This window comes from Eurosta solidaginis, chromosome 4, assembly GCF_040869045.1.
Source record: "Eurosta solidaginis isolate ZX-2024a chromosome 4, ASM4086904v1, whole genome shotgun sequence".
Classification (NCBI taxonomy): Eukaryota; Metazoa; Arthropoda; class Insecta; order Diptera; family Tephritidae; genus Eurosta; species Eurosta solidaginis.
In genome coordinates, this window is record NC_090322.1 from 192572721 (window position 1) to 192592059 (window position 19339).

The window sequence follows — 19339 nt, forward strand, 5'->3', positions numbered from 1 at the left end:
TTTCTGAATGCTGAGAGGATGGTTTCAGTTTCTAAGACAGGGTAAACTCCCTTTAAAATTGTTGTCTTGATCAAGTCGCCGATGATCGGAGTATAATTGGGATGTAAAGGAAACATTTATGCTTATTGTCATACTAAATTAGAGATTCCTTCGAAGAGGAAGGAACGAAAGTTGTAAAGTCAGTCCTGGACTTCACCGATTGAGTAGCATAACGTACTTTCTTACTCGTTACCACATGTTTCTAGTCAGATCATTGAGTGAGGATCTCTTTAAATATTTTTCTTTTTTCTCCTTGGTTATTGTAACGTAAATGGAATGTTACTTTCCCTTCCGAATTGCATGTACAAATGGTTCACAAGGAAATCCTACCTGTTCTATAAGATTGACGTTTATGTCATTAAGCAAGTCACTAGCTTTAAAGACTTAGGCGTTACAATGAACTCTAAATTCGGCTGCAAGAAAATAGCCAAGGGAACTTTCCCGTTCCTCTAACGATGGTCTAAGAAATCAATTTACCCATACTTATGTATTTATATACATGTAAATATAAATGTGTACATTGATATTAGAGAAAAATTGCAGAGTTTGATGGTTACTAAGACATGTTCCTGAATTTCACTTCTTCATCAGCTAGCTTCTCGGGAGCTGAGTTTAAAAAGAAAATGCCTGCAGTGTATACAAGTCAAAATTGTAATTCTTCATCTTACCTGAAAACCTGGTGTTTTTTTTTCCAAAGAGGGCACAGCTGTTGTATGAGAACGTACGGAACAGAAAGAACAAACAGAAATAAATAAAAATTTAAATATGAAAGTCGCGCCCTTGAATGAAAATTGATATCGTGCACCTATCTTTTCTATCTATAATAGACAAAATGGTACCTGAAAATTTAACGCCCTGATGAGCACAATAACGTACAAAAAAAACACTTGAATGCTTAAATGTTTTAAGTGTTTTCCTATCAATTACATGCATTCCAAAGTAAATTACCTAATTAGGAACTTTTCCTGGTATTAGCAGCTTTGTGTTTTCAAAAACATATTCACATATTTATAAGCATGTGTATGAAGTACATAGGTTTGTAGGTTTGTTGATGGGCAAACGCAACCACTTAGACTTGAAGACGTTTAAAATGTGAATGCTCGCAAGAGAACCATGAAAATTTTAAAAATAAAAGCTTGACTTAAATCTCCATTTGGTTTTGCAAATACACTATAAACACTAAATCAATAATTATAAAGTTCCCATACCTAATTGGGACCCTCTTTTTGGTCGTCAAACCTGGTCACACCATGGACAAAATCAGTGTAATCGGAGGACGGAGATCCTACTTCTAGTCAACAACATATATTTGATATCCATATAGAAGTTAAATTCAAAAGAAAAAAATCCTAAACACACCTGAAAATGAATAAAAAATGGGATTGATTTTGCGCCATAGAAACGCTTCCCTTAATCTACACAAGTAATTTTTATCTCTTTAATTAAGATGCTCTTTTTCCTTTGCTATAAAAGTAGCTTCCGTAACAACTAATTAAACTCTATAAAAAAAAATTCAAAAATTAAATTTGTAACTGTCACGGCCGTGAATTTCTAGTCCAGGTACTCAACTTTATAATCGAGTAACCTATTCACGGAGCTAGCTCGTATGTGCAAATATTGTTGGAAAAATTGTATGAAGTGTTCTTGATTAAAACAATTTAAGAAAAACTTTCCATGAAGGCAAATCAAACAAGGTAGAAGTGGCAACTGACATATTTTGTTTTTGTAGGAGTTCTTACTTCAAAAAATGTTAAACAAGCGCATTAACTTTTTGTGATCCCAACATATTTTCGCGCACTACATATATATTTTTTATTCTAGAACAACATCACATATGCTAAGTCCTTCAAATGGGATTGAGATAAATTGTAGCATACTTGTTTATTTTAGTAATTTTTTATGTATGGAACAAGGATCTACTTAACAAACAAAATTGCTAGCTAAAATAATTTGCCCTTTGAAATCCCAATCTAATTTGAACTATGGAAGTAATTGAGAAGTAAGGTCCTTGTTAGCCCAACAGAATTCACGCTGTATAGAAATCAACATAAGAAAGGTATTGAAATAGTTGGAGAAGATTCCTGAATCAATTAAATTCACTAATGGCTTTAGATCGGTCTATTTGTACCGAATTAAAATTTGAACAAAATCGGCGCAGTGGTTTCGGAGTCCACACGCTCTGTAGATATATGTAGGCTTACAAGATAGTACGAGATGGCCTAAATATTTTACTTACTCAGTCTGCGTCTGCACATCTCTGTACAATGGCTCGTCATTTATGTATAGAGGCGATGCATCTAGAAATACTTAAAGACCTTCAGACACTTGCGATTGACAAGGTGTAGGTACCCCACTAAGGAAGAAATGTGCTTTCTTAAAATCACTTGACTGCGCCGAGAAATCAATAAAATCTAAAGAACTGAAATGTTTTTCGCAAATAAGCGAAGAGTTGCTTAACGCTAGACCATAGCTCCTTTCCCATTAGCTTGAAGCCTTAAAGCACCAAATGGCTGCTTTAACCTGGCAAACTTTGCCAATAGCACAACGCGTCAATGTTCTCGATCTCGTAGTTTTTTTCACGAATATGCGTAACGTTTTTTAATACAAATATGTACTCATATTCTCTGTTATTGTATGCACCAAGGACCGTTAGACCGGAATATATGTATATTAGGGCTGGTCGATTTAAAAATCGCTCATTGCTCTCTGAAAATCGTTTTCTAGGGATCAAAATAAGAAACTTTGCCGAAGGAACCATACCTCTAAAACGAATTCTGATGTCCCCCCCTTTGGGTCGAACTTTTGGGTAGGGGTAATTTCAATTCTACCTGCTGTGTCTTGTGGTGGCTTAAAAAAAACAACACAAGCAATTTTACGATCTGCAATTGTCTCACAGTGATACCTTAATTTTTTAAAACGGTTGAATAAAAAACCCACACAACTATGTTTACGACATGCAAATGCATCACAGTGATGCCTTCGTTTTAAACGGGTGTTGTAAAAACGCTAATTTCTAATAATTTTTTTAATTTCTTTTCTATTACTAAGTTAAATTCATTTTTTCATTTACATATGTTCTGACTAAATAAATTTCTAAATAGAAAAATAAACTCCAAAAAGAAAAAACATAGGCATTTCAAAGTGGGATTTTTCAAAATTTGCCCCTACGTCCCAAAGGGGGGGACATCAGAATTCGTTTTAGAGGTATGGTTCCTTCGGCAAAGTTTCTTATTTTGATCCCTAGAATATGATTTTCACAGAGCAATGGGCGATTTTTTTGCCTCCCCACAAATCGACCCGGCCTAATGTATATGCATATCTTCTATAAATCTTATAAAATAAAGTCGCTAAATGCCATGTATGCACATAACTTCACACAGAATGCTCCGATTTTAAAACGGTTTTTTGCATTTGAAAGCTTAGCTACGTGAGATGGTACAGTTAATATAATTTGAAGGTATATATTATAGGGGCGTGGCAAATTGCCAAAATGTAGTAAAAAATCATAAAATTTTTGTTTACACAGCTATAACTCATAAACGGATGGACGGATTTAAAAAATTCTACTTTTCAGTAAAACTTTAAAATAGTTACCTTCGATCTGCATCAAAAAAATTCTTGATTCCTTTCATATATCAGCCAAATTGTTTAAACAAAAGTAATACTGTTTTCACACAGAAACTTAATGATCTCATTTCACTTTCTAATGAAATCGTAATTTTTTTGCTTTCACACAGAAGTAACTGCTCGATTAGTATGAAGGATGAAATGTCAAGCGAATAAAATGGCAATGCTATATGACAGACAATCATGGCGGAACGATACAAGGTGGCAGCATGGTGACATACGTACAAACAAAAAAAATTCCATGTACTTGTAAATTCGATGGACAAATGTCAAAATCGTACTGCGCCGGTAGTTGATGTATCAAATCAAATAAAAAAGGTTATAATCAGCTGTTCGATGCGGCCACCTTGTATCGTTCCGCCATGCAGACAATGAAATTTACTTTAACAAATGACATTTTTAAGCACTGAACACACCAAAACCTAAGAAGCGGAACGCTGCCAATAGAGTTGCATTGTGCTTTTGACTTCATTAGGCATTCGATTAGCTACTAATGAAATAATTTTGTAGGGAAGATTGAGCTCAATAAGCGTCTTAATATAGAAAACTGCCTTTATTATTCAATAAGCCGTCTGTGTGAAAACAGTATAACATTTTTATCAAAAAATGCGTCTGTGTGTTTGTTCGCTGTGAACTGTCCGCGATAAATGCTTTTGAGTGAGGCTTGATGTGACACATACATACGTACATATATAGCATTCGCTGCATTATTTAACTTCGGGCGTAGGTTTATAGGTATGTATGGATGTACATCACTACATAGTATAAAACAAACTCGCTTTTTCTGTCCCTATGTCCCTTTGAATGCTTAAACCTTTAAAAATACGCAACGGATTTTGATGCGCTTTTTTTAATAGATGAAGAGTGATTGAACATATTTGGCTGAAAATTGGTGGAGGGGTAGCTTAGAACCAGGATACAGACATAGGCTAATTTTTATCCCGTTCTGGATAGGGTATTGAGATCAAAACGTGGACCTGGGTAATCCTGGGATATGTTTGTACAATATGGGTATCAAATGGAAGCTGTTTATGAGTACTTTGATACGGGGTATTTTTCGTACCCGCGGGTAACTAGGGTCTCGAGATATAAACGAAAACGTAGAAATGGGTACCCCTAGAATGTGTTTATAGAATATGGATAACAAATGAAAGCTGTTGATGAGTGCTTTAGTACAGGGCAGTTTTCATACCTATTGGTGACTAGGGTCTCGTGATTGAGGCCAAAACGTGGACCCGGGTACCCCTAGAAAGTGTTTATACAATATGGATAACAAATGAGAGCTAAACTGATAAATATGCATGCGAAGCCGAAATTAAAACATGAATTAATAATACCCACATACCTATTTACATACGTCCTATTCGATTTGCCTGGCAATAAGGTATGAAGAAGGATGGGAAAGACTTGAGAGAAGAGAAAAGATGGAGGAGATGGAGACTGAGAAAGAGATAGAGTGAGACGAAGATAGAGACAGATGAAGCGAAAGACGGAGGGAGGAGGATTAAGAAAAAGTGAGGGGGGTGGGGGAGCAGAGTTAGACGGAAAAAGCTTATAAAAATTTATGTAGATAGACCAAATTTGGGGTAGAACAACTTTTGACGGGTCTGCTAGTATCTATATACAAAAAAATCAAATTCTGTGTGTGTGTGTGTGTTTGTGCTCGCTATGGAAACGTATTTCCCACATTTCAATCATCACCAAATTTTGGCTATAGGTTCCTTCGATCAACACGAAGGCTTTAGGCTAAAAATAATTTCGATATATAAAAGGGGCGTGGCGCCTCCCAAATGGAATCTTTGGTACTGCATAACTCTGAAGGTATACATGCCAGAACATTGAAGTTCAGTAAGGATTTACATGAGATCATTCCCTAACACCATCAAGCAAACGTGGAATTAGAAAAGAGGGGCGTGGCAGCTCCCATACAAATGGAGTGTATCATACTGCATATCTCTGGATGTATTAATGGTAGGGTAATGAAAATTGGTAAGAAGCTATATGACGTTAAGTCCTAACACCTCCAGTAAAATGTGGAATTGGAAAAAAGGGGCGTGGCACCTTCCCTACAAATGGGATTTTTCAGAAATATGGCTGCCGTACAAACTTAGGTTATTTTGACACCTAAAGTTTGACTGCATTGTTGAGTTTGGCTGTTATTCCTTTTGGACGTTTAGTAATCTGCCGCCGTTTAAAAAAAATTTGTTACTACAATCTATCTATATTATACATAGTAGTACTATTCGAATAGTTCAATTAGTAAAATAAAAAAAATTCTGTTTATCTTACGCTCATCGCTTGTATATGTATAAATTCCGTAGTTTAGCGCTATATATTTGGACTTAATTTTTCAAAGGAAAACATTTTTTGTAAAATTCTAATTTTGGAAGTTTTGGAGTTAAATACATGATTCAATCACAGGAGGTTTGCTCGGCTGACAAATTTTTTGACAATTGCAACCACTTTGTATTGAAGTATTATGAAATGAACGTGCTCCGAATAGTTTAAATTAACGGTTTATCCGGAATACTTCCATGAATACTTATACGCAAAAGAGCTATCCGAAATTGCAGAATAAAAAGGCAAATACTCCCTGTGTAGCAGTACCGCACAAAAGCTTAACTCTTTTATCAAAGTCAAGGCCGGAATATAAAGTTCTAAGACAATAAACCAGTTTCTTGTATTTTTATACCCAGCTGTACTTGTACACAGGGTATTATAACTTTGATTGGATAACGGTTGGTTGTACAGGTATAAAGGAATCGAATTAAAATCACCGGTATCGAAAAAAATTTGATTGAGCCATGTCCGTCCGTCCGTATGTCCGTCTGTCCGTCTGTCCGTTAACATAATAACTTGAGTAAATATTGAGATATCTTCACCAAATTTTGTACACGAGCTTATCTGGACCCAGAATAGACCAGTGTTGAAAATGAGCGAAATCTGATGATAACCACGCCCACTTTTTATATATATAACATTTTAGAAAACACAAAAAAACTGATTATTTAGCAAATAATACACCTAGAATGTTGAAATTTGACATGCGGATTGATATTTCGAATCTTGATAAAAATTTGAAAAAAAAAATGTTTCAAATGGGCGTGGCACCGCCCACTTGTGATAAAATCAATTTTACAAATATTATTAATCATAAATCAAAAATCGTTAAACCTATCGTAACAAAATTCGGCAGAGAGGTTGCCTTTACTATAAGTAATGCTTGGAAAAAAATTTACGAGATCGTTTAAAGACCACGTCCACATTTATACAAAAGATTTTTAAAAGGATCGTAGACGGGAATATTGAGCTATATCTTAGAGAAAAAGAGCTTTGTACCAATAAAATTTTACTTTATAAATTGAATTATAACATTAAATTGGAAAACACAAAAATTTTTGAAAATGGGTGTGGCACCGCCCTTTTTATGACTAAGTAATTTTCTATATTTCGGGAGCCATAACCATATGTATATGTATTATTGCGCAGCCTTGTAACACAATTAAGCACACAAAACAAACAACAACAGCATTTCAGGTATACAGCTGGGTATGTAATATTTTGTTTCACCCGAACTTAGACTTCCTTACTTGTTTTTTTGTCATTTCGGCTGCCAGTTCGAAATCGTCCTATCTGAAAATTTTTTTTTCAAATATCCCATTTCAGGATTTTTCACAAAAACACCACATTTCAGAATGCTTTTCACTTACTCCATCTTGTGTCAAAATGCATTGAACTAATGCTAAGATAGGGAGTTTTTGAAACAAATTTTGAGATAGTGTTTTTTTGCATAAAATTCTGACGTACGGCATTCTTCAAACAAATTCTGAAAGAATGACTAAACCAACATAACTCTTTATCAATTCACGAATTATTTAACAAAAAATTAATTATTTTCCACAAAATCTGTTGGAATTTATAAATTTATTATCACTACTACCATGTTCGTTGAAAGGGATTAAATTAATCCCCGTTTTCCTTACATCCCATCCAGATTTTTAAATTTGGGAGTGTCAAAGCTCTGTCGTCATCGGAGAACAAATATGTAGTAATAGAATCATGGGAAAACAAGTTCCCTGTTACTTTGTGTAATATACTTTGGTATCCCTCAATTTAATGAAAGGTTTCAGACAAATGTTTTTGTTTTTATCGGCCTATTGATAAATGATTCAAGGTTCGATACGAGCTCAAGGCCAGAACAATAATTTTTTTCTAAAGATAATTTTTGTTATTTTTTAATTTTTCTAAAAATTATTTGATAATAAACAAAAATCCAGCATTATCAGTGATTTTCACCAGATGGCGCAACACTGAATAAATATAGTTGGTAAAAGGAATAGAAGTAGCAAATTTGCCAGTCAAACAAACCACCGCTGTATAGCTAAATGGTTAGCGCAGCATGCCTAAAGCGTACTGATGATGAAGGCTTAGCACCCTTCGAAATGGATCTATCTGCGCAGCTGTGGCAGGTTGTCTGAAAAATTTTCTACTTACTATTCCAAAAACAAAATACAATTTTCCAAATTTAGAAAAATTAAAAAATAACAATAATTATCTTTAGAAAAAAATTATTGTTCTGGCCTTGAGCTCAAATCGAACCTTGAATCAGGTTTTAGACAAAAATAAAAAATTCTTCCTCATTAAATGAAATTTTCCTCAATTTAAGGAAATTTTTGTTTTTCTTTTACAAATTTAAGCCCCATTTGACATAACTTACTTTAGTGCTATTTATAAATGTTCGCATGCTTGAGATTTGTACTCGTATTCGAAAATGTGAAAAATATACCATTAGTAATAATCAAAATTCATAGCATTACACCGTACATTTTGTGTGTATATGTGCCTGTATCTTTCTCATACAGGCAGGTGTGCTTGCTCATAAATTTCCTTTTAATACTCCTAGCAAATTCTTTTTTGCTCTCAAACATTTTAAATATAAAGCTCTTTAAAGCGCAGCAAAAAATCCATTAGCAAAATTAATGACAGCCAGCTGTGCGACAACGTCGATAACAAATTTCACGTTAAACTTTTGAGAGCTATGCCATAATATCTTAATCACATTCATTTGACAAAGTATATATTTATGTATGATCTCTTGTAACGCCCACTTATATTAATGTAGCCTTATTTAGGCACTTAATATGTCTTAATCACGCTTATGAAATGCCTGCATTGCATGAAATATATGGGGTATTCCATCCCATTTCGACCAATTTTGAACCCGACCCCTTTAGAATTGGCTGAAAGTTTTTCTTCTTTTTCTAGCTTACGAAAGACGTTTTTCAGAATTTTTTCCAATTCTTTCATCCAACTCAAATAAAGTTATGAATTTAAAAAAAAAAACCGTTTTTGTTTTCAAAATGCTATAACTTTTTCAAAATTTACCGTTTGGGATCTTTTTTTTTTTTTAAAAATATGTTTTTAAATGTACTTGTCGGAAAAAATACAAAAAAATGTTTAAAGTTTTTTTTTGTAATTTTTCAGTTTTTCGAGATTTTTCGAATTTCCCAATTCTGAAAAACGTCTCTTGTAAGCTAGAAAAAGAAGAAAAACTTTCAGCCAATTCTAAAGGGGTCGGGTTCAAAATTGGTCGAAATGGGATGGGTTTAATTCAAATTAACTAAAAAAGTTATATTGAGAATTTTAGTAAATGGAACAAAATTAAGAAACCCCTCAAGCTACATATGTATAGAACCAAAGACACACTAATAAGATCTAAGTTCCGTTGATATAGCCAAATTCGTAAATATAACCCACTCAGATTTAACATGTTTTAACTATTTATATATTAGAAGGTCTAAACTAAAACGCAATAAGTGCACGCTTATCTAGAGCTTAAGATTTCTCGAACATGTTCGATTCGAGAATCACGGGAGCCTTACGAGTAACTCGAGATTCGAGAATCTCGCGAGCCAAAACCCCGAAATGTATTGAATACTACCAATGCAGCGACTGAATTGAAAGTAGAGAAGATCGCCAGTATTACGAGTAATTCGAGAAATTCGAGATTCGAGAATCTCGCGAGCCTTAACTTTTTTTGAGCTATGGATGGGATTTGGCTTTAAATCTATGTATTGAGCTTAATAAGAGGTAAAAAAAATAAGGTTAGGTTAGGTTTAACTGGCCGGTCCATGAGGCCCTCACACATACTGAATAAGTCCGTAGTGTTACCAGAAGTTTGTTTACCAAACTGAAAAACCCTATCAAAACCCAGGACCTATGTCATAAAATAACTCCGTCCTCTTGGCAAATACTAGAAGCTTCCTAGGACTTAAGCCATTTTCTGCTTCTAGATCTGACAGCTATATCACTCCTAATAGCTGGAGTCTAAGCCTGGCAAGTGCGGGGCACGAGCACAGAACGTGCTCGATCGTTTCCTCCTCCAGCCCGCACTTCCTACATCTGCTATCACTGACCTAGCCTAATTTAAAAGCATGTGACGCCAGAAGGCAGTGTCCAGTCAGAAAGAATACCCGTCATGAGTCTACAGTCCTCTCTTTTTAATGATAGAAGCAATTTATTTAGTCTAAGGTTGTAAGACCTACGCATAATCTTCGACACTTTACAGCCCCGCGCTTGAACCCACGCCTTTCTTCTTGGTTTATCATGTGCACCTCTCGCCTTCGCTTAATATCGCCCAGTCTAATTGGAATGTCTACGGAGCATGCCTCAAGGGATGCCCCCTTTTTAGCTAGTTCATCCGCTTTTTCATTCCCATCTATTCCTATATGCCCTGGAACCCAATATAGATGTATGTTTCTCATTGTCCCGATTCTCTCCAGGGACTGCTTACACTCTAGCACGCATTCAAATGCTGTGCTATGCGGGATTACTGCCTTAATTGCTGCTTGACTGTCAATATAAAAGTTAACACGATTGCAGCTTGGGCTATTTTCTTCCAGGGTTTCTACTGCTTTGGTCACGGCTACCATTTCCGCGTGAAAAACGCTACAGTTATCAAGAAGCCTAGAGGATCTGTTTGTTTCCGGACCAGCACAGTATACCGCAGACCCTAGTCCTTCCATTACTTTCGAACCATCTGTGTACACATGTATCGCCTCTTCCATCATTTGAGCACCCTTGTGCCAACCGCCACCTCTATTGTGGCCTTAAGATCGCCCTTGAAGCGCAGATAGGGAATCAGGTAGTCTGTTCGTCTTGTGATTGATTAAGCTATATTACTATGGCCGTATGGTCGACGCTCAAGCTGCCCCGAGGCACCGAGCCTGGTTGCAGTTGTTAACGCTATATTCTTTACTACCAGGTCTACAGGTGGAATGTGCAGAATTGCATATAGTGCAGCTGTCGGGCTTGTTTTAAGGCCTACCGTAATGCTAGGTATTGATAGTCTGCATATCCCCTCTAATTTTTTGAGGTAAATTGCTTTTGGTGTGGCTTTCCACCAAACAAGAACTCCATAGTATAGAATAGGGCTAACAATCGCTGTAAAAACACAACGAGAAAGAGAGGGCGATAAGCCCCACGTACACCCTAGCATTATTTTACATGCATAAAGTGCCGTTGAAGCCTTCTTCACCCTCTCCTCCACGTTGAGCTTTTATGACAGCTTACTATCTAGGATGATTCCTAGATATTTTGTGCAGGGTTTCTCCTGTAGAGTCACCCCTCCTAACTTAGGCCTGATCCAATTTGGGACCTTGTACCTCTTTGTAAACAAGACCATATCCATCTTATCCGCGTTGACTTTCAACCAGACATTTGATGCCCAGTTATGAATATCGCGAAGCGCCCCATCCATCAAAGAGCTAATCGTTGGAAGGCACTTTCCACTTTTGACAATTGCAACGTCATCTGCGTAAGCCGTAAGTTTTAAGGGTCCCTCATCGAAAGAAAAATGTTAGGTTGGGTGGTAGCTTCCCTGATAAAGACATATTCTTTCTCAACTTTGATTTTTAAATTTTGACACAGAAATTGCAAAACTATTTATGAGAAGTAAGAGTATAAAGGAAGTGCTTAACATTTTTTAACATTTTTTATGGTTGTACAGGTATAAAGGAATCGAGATAGATATAGACTTCCATATATCAAAATCATCAGTATCGAAAAAAAATTCGATTGAGCCATATCCGTCCGTCCGTCCGTCCGTCTGTCCGTTAACACGATAACTTGAGTAAATTTTGAGGTATCTTGATTAAATTTGGTATGTAGATTCCTGGGTACTCATCGCAGATCGCTATTTAAAATGAACGATATCGGACAATAACAACGCCCACTTTTTCGATATCGAAAATTTCGAAAAATCGAAGAAGTGCGATAATTCATTACCAAATACGGATTAAGCGATGAAACTTGGTAGGTGAGTTGAACTTATGACGTAGAATAGAAAAGTAGTAAAATTTTGGACAACGGGCGTGGCACCGCCCACTTTAAAAAGAAGGTAATTTAGAAGTTTTGCAAGCTGTAATTTGGCAGTCGTTGAAGATATCATGATGAAATTTGGCAGGAACTTTACTCTTATTACTATATGTCTGCTTAATAAAAATTAGCAAAATCGGAGAACGACCACGCCCACTTTTTAAAAAAAATTTTTTTAAATTAAAATTTTAAAAGAAAAGTTAATATCTTTACAGTATATAAGTAAATTATGTCGACATTCAACTCCAGTAATGATATGTTGCAACAAAATACAAAAATAAAAGAAAATTTCAAAATGGGCGTGGCTCCGCCCTTTTTCATTTAATTTGTCTAGGATACTTTTAATGCCATAAGTCGAACAAAAATTTACCAATCCTTTTGAAATTTGGTAGGGGCATAGATTTTATGAAGTTGTTTTCTGTGAAAATGGGCGAAATCGGTTGAAGCCACGCCCAGTTTTTATACACAGTCGTCCGTCTGTCTTTCCGCATGGCCGTTAACACGATAACTTGAACAAAAATCGATATATCTTTACTAAACTCAGTTCACGTACTTACCTGAAGTCACTTTATCTAGGTATAAAATATGGCCGAAATCCGACTATGACCACGCCCACTTTTTCGATTTCGAAAATTACGAAAAATGAAAAAAAGCCATAATTATATACCAAATACGAAAAAAGGGATGAAACATGGTGATTGTATTGGTCTATTGACGCAAAATATAATTTTAGAAAAAAACTTGGTAAAATGGGTGTGACACCTACGGGCAAAGCAACATCAAAAAAAGAAGAAAATGAAAAAGTTTTGCAGGGCGAAATCAAAAGCCCTTGGAATCTTGGAAGGAATACTGTTCGTAGTATTATATATACAAATAAATTAGCGGTACCCGACAGATGATGTTCTGGATCACCCTGGTCTACATTTTGGTCGATATCTCGAAAACGCCTTCACACACACAACTAAGGGCTACTCCCTTTTAAAACCCTCATTAATACCTTTAATTTGATACCCACATCGCACAAACAAATTCTGGAGTCACCCCTGGTCCACCTTTATGGCGATATCTTGAAAAGGCGTCCACCTATAGAACTAAGGCCCACGCCCTTTTAAAATACTCACTAACACCTTTCATTTGATACCCATATCGTACAAACAAATTCTAGAGTCACCCCTGGTCCACCTTTATGGCGATATCTCAAAAAGGCGTCTACCTATAGAACTAAGGCCCACGCCCTTTTAAAATACTCATTAACACCTTTCATTTGATACCCATATTGTACAAGCGCATTCTAGAGTCACCCCTGGTCCACGTTTATGGCGATATCCCGAAAGGGCGTCCACCCATAGAACTAAGGCCTACTCCCTTTTAAAACACTTATTAACACCTTACGTTTGATACCCATATTGTACAAACGCATTCTAGAGTCAACCCTGGTCCACTTTTATAACGATATTCCGAAAAGGCGTCCACCTATATAACTAAGGCCCACTCCCTTTTAAAATACTCATTAACACCCTTCATTTGATACCCATATAGCACAAACGCATTCTAGAGTCACCCCTGGTCCATCTTTATGGCGATATCTTGAAAAGGCGTCCACCTATAGAACTGATACCCATATCGTACAAACAAATTCTAGAGTCACCCCTGGTCCACCTTTATGGCGATATCTCGAAAAGGCGTCCACCTATAGAACTTTGATACACATGTCATACAAACACATTCCAGGGTTACCCTAGGTTCTTTTTACAACATGGTGATTTTCCCTTCCTTTATCTCCACAGCTCTCAACTGAGTATGCAATGCTCGGTTACACCCGAACTTAGCCTTCCTTACTTGTTTATTTTATTTTTATTTTCTCATTTTCTTACATTTTCTCGGTGTCTTAACCTATCTGTTAAGTTTTACGCTGTTTTGTACGATTTTTCTAAATATCTCATCTCGTGCGCCCCCTAGAGAATCTTTTTGTATCGTGTCATCGACCTCTGAATTAAGTTTGAAATTTCAAGTCTCTAACTCATCGAGAAGTTACAGAAGTTACAGAAGTTAAAAGCTGGTTTGAAAATTTTCAAATTCGTATGTAATTATTTCGATCCGTGCGCCACCTAACGGATTTTTGCCTTTTGTTGCATCGTCACTGTGTGTGTGGTAAAGTTTCACGCTTGTAGCTCAATGAGAAGTTACTTAAAAATCGATTGCAAGATTTGTATGAAAAGCGTACAAACATTCAACCGTCCTAATATAAATGAAGTAATAAGCCATTCTGGAATATTCTACAAAATACTTTTCGTAGCAAAACGCAATAATTTTATAAAATTTTTACATATTTTGAGCTTAAAAATTTTGGTATGTTTATATGAATAAGGATTAGTCGTGGAGTACTGATAACTCCTTAAGGATGATTTAAGTAGTACTTTAAGAGTATTCAAGTAGTGTACGAGTGCTCCACAACAAATAATCCTCATACGTATGAAAAGTGTGGTCCATGGTCAGGATCACCTACTTTAGTTCGGAATACTCGTTCAGAGTACTTCATGGAACATCTACGGGTGAGAACTTCCAAAAAATCCCAAAAAAGTGCTTAATGAACTGTACCATGTACCTTATATTGTAGTACTTATATGTCACAAATGGCAAACATGATACATCCATTTTGTCATGGTCGCTGAAATGATGGTACCAAACTATCTATTCTAAAAATAGCAAATACTGTTCGCACCAAAATGCACAAAATCCAATCGCTTCCAAATCAAAACGCAATAAATAAAAATTTTTAGACTAAAACGCAATAATTACGAAGAACCATCTTAACTTAACTTCAATACTAGTCGTCCTATAAATATGCTATAATATCGTAAGTTTCATTTGAAAATGTTGCTCCATTCAGTCTTTCTCATTTATCTAGGAACTTGCTATGAGTCACTGATTTCGTGTTGCTTTAGAGCTCCTCATGTTGTCAACTTTATAGATTTCTTCTGATAGGCTATTGCACGATGTTGTTAAAATATTGTAACGAATTTACTGCAAATCCTCTTATTTGCAACCTTCTGCTAAGTTCGAATCACTAAGCTGTTGAATAAATAACTCCAAATTTTAATAATGCAAAATGGCCTTTATTCAAGTACTTTCAAAATAACACTTCTATTGCTCGACAGATAGCGTGCTTAATCGAAACTGATTCTCGCGCCTCTACTGTTTCTGCTTTTATACTGTGTAATTTCCTCGTTGCATCTTCTAGGCGCTTCCAGAATTTACTTAGTTACTGGTATCAAATTATAATTACAGATGCACGTGTGTAGCTCTCATATGCGCGTGTATTTATTTATTTATTCAATACTGTCTATGAAAGAATATTTCACATTTGTGAGCGACACTTCCACAATTATAATTGCATACTTTAGGGAGCATCTCAGATAAGATATCCGCATGTGTTTGTGTGTTGCTTCTCCGCTGCGTGTACGTACATATGTGTAGACCAGAGGCCGGCACGGTGAGAGGACGCAATATGTGGGAATATTAGTGTGTTACGCTCAAAAATGCTTATGTGTTGGTGGCACTGGAAAAAATGTATATGTTGTATAAGTTAACAGATAAATTTTGACGTGGTCGGCGTAACTTAAATTGACAGGAAAACATAAAAATCTTATGTTTTGTGTCTACTTGAACTTTTTTTCAAGCTTTTTGGAGGGTGATTTTTTTTAAATACAATTTTTTTTTGTTTTTTTTTTTACTTCATATGTGGGTTTTTAAAGAAATCAAGCTAACGTGCTTCAAGCACGTTTTCGGAATTCAAAATGAACCTATGTATCTGTTATATTAATAGTTAAATTATGAAGGTGGCTTAACTTAGATATTATTAAAAAAAACATGTGTCTATGCTTTGTGCTTAGTTTTTCTTAAGTTGTTTATCAATAAATAAACAACTTTTTTTTTTTTATTAAAATATGGGTTTTCAACGAAATAAAGCGAGTGCTTCAAGCACTATGAATTTAAGTAAGTTCTGTAATACGAAAAGTATCTGTTGTAGGCATAACTTAACAGATAAAAATACCTAAATATTAATAGAAATTTTTTTGATTTTTTTTTTAACTTTTTTTTTTGTCAATAATTAAAAATAATTTTTTTTTTTTAATTCATATGTGGGTGTTCAGAAAAATAAAGCTAACGTACTTCGTATACCTACTATGAATATTCAAAATAAGTTAGGTAATTCAAAAAAGAAAGTAGCATACCTACATATGTATATGTAATTTTTACGTGATTTATTATTTAAGTTTTTTGCATTTTGAAATCAATATTAATTTTTTGATGAAATATATACTAATAATGTGATGATAATGATAATTACAAACTACAGAAAGTTTAAAAAGTTAACTATTTACATAAATTGTGAAACTCTAATAATTTTTCAATTTGAATTTCCATATCGTAGCACTTTATTTTGAGCAATGTTTCCAAGTGCTTGTCCGTTGGCTTGCTTCGATGTTTTATGAGAGACATTGACGAAAATATAGACTCACATATATATGTTGTCGAAAACATTGAACACATGTTTAATACAAGGTCTCTAGTGGCCCTGTATTTGTTAGGGCAAATATCTTTCCAAAAAGGAATGCCGGTTTCCAATGGATAGCTAAATCCTCCCTTATTGCTAATAGCTCATCTTGAATATTTATAGGTACATTCTCCATTGAGCATGTCAATGGACTATTAAAAATGTTTATAACCCATTTCATTGAAAAAACATCTTTAAATCTACTGTCAAAGTTTGTTATAAGATTATTTATTTTTTCCATGAATTTATCTAATTTTTGGGGACTTGGAAATTTTGAATATATTTCGGAAACTTTTGGAAAGTTAACAAAGTTTTGGCAAGCCATTTCGTTCTTGAAACTCAATTATTGCTTGAAGCAAGTCGCATATGCTTTTATTTCTTCCCTGCAAAACTATTTATTTATTTATTTGCAACGTAATATCTGGAAGAAAAGCTAGCTAGAAATTCGGGACATCTAATGGTATTAATTATTTGAGCATCCTTTGGAAGAGCCTCGGACTCCAAAAAAGAGCTATTTCTTCTCTAAGTCAAAATAAACGATCTAAACTTTTTCCCCGACTGAGCCACCTGACTTCTGTAAATTGTAACATATCATTGTATTCTGAATATATTTCCTTCAAAAACGCTACCAGCTTCCTATGTGTAAGAGCGTTGTGTCCACCTTTCAAACGATTGATTATTTGCACAGCAGTTTTCATTACTTCGACAAGGCCAACTGATTTTGCAAATAGAGCTTGTTGGTGTATAATACAATGAAACGTGGGAACATTTATTTCGGCTTTAATTAATTTCCCTACAAAACCCCGCTTACGGCCAACCAAAACAGATGCTCCGTCTGTACATATAGCTGAAAGTTTCTTCTTGCCTACTATTGATAAGACATTGCGCTCGAAAGATTCGTAAATTTTTCCCCAGTAACATTGCCATATATTGATTGCAGATTTAAAATCTCTTCAGATGCATTAAAAAAGTTGTCAACTGATCTTATGCATACAATCATCTGGCTAGTGTCGCAAATATCGAGGCTTTCATCAAAGCAAACCGATACATATTTAGCATTTTCTATACGTTCTTTGGTCTCCGCTTGTAGGAAATTCCAAGTAATTTCACTTCTTCGAGTCATAGTTCTGGCTGACAACTGAAGACCTTTTACGATTGCAGTTATTTGCTTCCCTACGCTTCCGAAAAACGGAAATATTTCAAGGCACATTTCTTTAAAAAAAAAACCCCATCCTCAAAAGGCCTACCTTTCTTTGCTAACGCTAAAGCTATTGCATATGTTGCCTTCAGTTGACTGTCTTCCAAAGCATTATAGTCAGCATGCTCTGTGTTCAATAATTTACTATATTTTATCCTAAAACAGTCTTTAAGTTTAGTAATCAACTGATCTCTCTCTACTCCTCTTACTAACTGGAGATCAGGATGACGAGCGTTATAATGGTGCTTAAGGTGAAATTCGTCTTTGCATTTTAAAACTTGGCTGCATACAAGACACTGAGCATCATTAAAAATATTTAGACAAAACAAAAAATCGTTTTCAAACTCCATCTTCCTGATCAATAAAATATAGTTTGCATTTATGCTCAGTGTACCATTAAATTTAAATTTAATGACTAAATGATCAAGCAATGCGGTATCAACCTGCTTCATTTAATGCTTGCATGAAACTGAATAAAATGTGATTTTTTGTGCACTGCTTGTTGACGCTCGTGTTGTGTGCGTGTAATTACGAACTGTGTACGTGAGACGGCCGAACATACTTCGACTCCCCAGAAAATATTTGCCTGTCTTTGGTGTAGATAATGACTGAATTAGTGATGTGCATCAAGTCACTGCTTAGCATCGGTTTAGAGATGACAGTACCCCTTAGTGTGGCTAATATTCCTAACAATATTAAATGTCAAAATTCATATATATTATTTTTTATATTATATTATTATTTTCTGCTGCGTTTTGCCAACATAAGCATGCATTTGTACGGCACAGCAAAACTCACAACATTTTTTGGGTTACTGTGAGTGAAGTGAAATTTCAGCTAAACTAACAAACTTTTGGAAAAAATTTAAGCAACATGGCATAAGAACGGGCAAGGCTAGAGCTGTTTCGACTATATTGTGACGAATATTAGCATCACTAAGCAGCTACTACATAAATGCACACCAACAATAAAGCAGCCGCTCTTATGTAGAAGGCGATGAAGAGATATCTCACACATCCAAATATGTTGTCATCAGCCGAAGAAGGTACTCACACGTACACACGCATATCGCTACAAACTACAAATATACAATGTATATAGGTGGTAACCAAGCATGAAGCTCGCGAAATTAATAGACCTTAGGAGGAATGGGTGAAAGACCGAGAGTATAAAAGCAGCGTAAGCTAAGTAATAACTAATCAGTTTCAGTTTGATTTAAACACGCTATTGGTTGTGAAGTATAATTGTGAAGTACTACTCCCGAAGTAATCTAAATAAACACTAGTTTGCAATACTGAACATTGGAGTGATTTATTCAACGGTTTAGCGATTCGAACGTTAGCAGAAAGCGGAATTTCCATAAATTCGTTACAATATCTTGTAAATCTCTTTAAAGCCTCTTTTTCCGGGAGTGTGATTCAAACCAGTACTCCTGCTATAATTGAACTCTTGATAATCATATTTGGCTAATGCCATGTCTTTGTTGTTGTGAAACTTCTACCAAATGTATTTATGCCAATAAAAAATTAAAAATAAAATTA

The 19339-nt window shown here is 35.2% G+C and overlaps 1 protein-coding gene across 4 annotated transcripts in view; it reads left to right on the forward strand.

Moving 5' to 3' along the window:
• The window catches only part of LOC137250822 (uncharacterized), a 345007-nt gene that overhangs the window by 91682 nt on the left and 233986 nt on the right, over positions 1-19339 (forward strand). The gene's annotated exons all lie outside the window — the stretch shown is intronic.